Here is a 2438-nt window from a genome sequence, read left to right on the forward strand (position 1 = left end):
TTGGAAACAACAAAAATGCTGGAGGCCGTGAACAGACTTCCTAGGCTCTAGCCAGGGTTTATTTCCACAACCCCCTTTCAGGGATTACTCCTGGCTCTATGCTCAGAAATCGCTCCTGGCAGGCTTGGGGGACCATATGGGATGCCGGGATTCGAACCACCGTCCTTCTGCAAGCAAGGCAAATGCCCTACCTCCATGCTATCTCTTCGGCCCTATGAGCAGTTTCTTAAAATTCTTTGACCTTTGCTTTGGGTGAAGGGGATTTTTCTTTTTTTTTAGATTGTGGGCAAATTTTGGGTTGGGGTGGGGATGAAGAATGGGAATTAGAGAATTAGTTCATCATCCAATAGCCCTACCGAATTATGAACATGTTTCAAAGTATGAAATACTTGTTCTTAATTCCACAGGGGCAAGAATTGGCCTTAAAGGAACCTAAAGCTACTGGAGCATCAAATAGTGGCCCAGTTCAGAGAAGGCTTGGGACAAACCCCAAGATGGAACAGCAAGGTGTGTGTGTGTGTGTGTGTGTGTGTGTGTGTGTGTGTGTGTGTGTGTGTGTGTGTGTGTGTGTATAAAAGACTTTGAGAGTGTGAGAAGCATGGTCAGGGAAATTTTAGGTACAGAGGGTCTTAGCTTCACTCTTATTCCACATAATAGAGTGATTGGTTTTGGTTTACTTTTTTGCAGCATACCTGACTCTGTGCTCTGAATTCAGTCCTGGTGGTGCTATGGAGCATCACATGCAGTGGTGTGTGTGGGATAGAGCCAGGATCTCAGGGGCAGTCTGGTACATTCCAGGAAGGAAAGAAGGTTCTTAGGTGACGGGGTCCCCCTTGTTCAGACATTTCTTAGCATGAATAGTGGAAGATCTTAGCTTTGCTTCTTCCTTGTCACCTTCAATGAAGTTTTTCCTAGTTTTATAGATTTAGATTGGAAGAGAATAGTTGACATGAAATAAGATACCCCTTAAAAGTATATAGTTTATTAAATTTTGTTAAGTGTGAACTGTCACTCATTGCCTCAATCAAGATATACAATATTCTGAGGCCAAAGCAATTACATAGTGGGTAGGGCTTTTGTCTTTTATGTGGCTGACCTGGGTTGATCCCCAGCATTTCATATGGTCCCCTGAGCCTGCCAGGAGTAAATTCTGAGTTCTGCTAAGTATGGCCACAAAACAAAATAAAACAAAGCAAAAGATTTACGATATTCTGATAGAACTCAAAAGAGCCTTTATGGTCTGTTGTATTAATTTTTAAATAATGAGTCCTAGTCGTTAATGGATAGATGGATGGTGAGGCCTTTCTCAGCCTGGCCCAGGACCTGCAGCCACTATGGCCTGGCGGGTCTGTAGGTACAGGATGATGGCAAAGAAATGATCCACAGCAGTCAGATGAAGTTTCAGGAGACATCCCGCTTTATTCGAAGGTCCTAACTGCCATGTACATATTCTTTATATGACCTCTAAGCTAAGCAGCCTCTCTGCATCCAACCTATGTCTCTGATCTCCTTCCTTGCTGTGTCTCCCTCTCAACCCCTCCTCCTAGGCCACTCTTAATTACCAACCACAGGCCCCTCCCATCTGTGGGAGGGTCTCACCATCTAGGTAAGATTAGTATTTGGCTTTGTCGGAGAGGTAACAATGGGTAACAATGGCCCTCTGTAGTTAACCTCTCCTTCAGCCTCACTACCTGACAAAGTATAATGCTTCCGAGAATGTCATGATTGTGGACTCAATCCTACAGTAGTTGACTTTCTGTGTCTGTTTTTTTTTCAAACCTAGGCTATTTCTTTTGAGATAATTCATATTGTTACTAGAAGTAACTTAAGGACAATGGTGGGGGGCGGTGTCTTGGACACTTTGGTGGTCTACAAGGAGATCACAAACATTACATATTTTATAAACATTAAACTTTGTGTACATTTATATTGTTGCCTGTGTCTGTTGATATTTTAGTTTGGAGGTATATAGTTTCCAGGCTTACTCTTGGCTCTGTGCTCAGGGATCATTCCTGGAGGTGCTCAGAAGATTCTGATGTGGTGCCAGGGATCAACCGAGGTTGGTTTATTCTTTGCTTATGTGGTTTCTGAGCCACACCTGGCAGTATTTGGCACACCCTGTGCTATCTCCCTGGCGTGGTAGTTTATTCTTCTTAATTATTAAGTGTCAGCTATGACACTATTTTTCTCACCAAAAAGTCCCTTGGTGACCATTTGAGCTATTTCCAGGCATTACCAATTAAGAAGAAAGTTATTCTAGTGGTGGTGGGTAAAACTCAATAGTACAGCACATGCCTCTTGTATATGATGAGAACCTGGGTTAGATCTGTGGCACAAAGAAGAGTTAAGTTTAGAGCAGCTTAAAAGATGATTATAAATGCTCATGTGTCAATAAGTGAGCTCATTTCTCTTGCATACATACTGGGTAGCACTGTTGT

The sequence above is a fragment of the Suncus etruscus genome, chromosome 11 (assembly GCF_024139225.1).
Source record: "Suncus etruscus isolate mSunEtr1 chromosome 11, mSunEtr1.pri.cur, whole genome shotgun sequence".
In the NCBI taxonomy this organism is placed as follows: Eukaryota; Metazoa; Chordata; class Mammalia; order Eulipotyphla; family Soricidae; genus Suncus; species Suncus etruscus.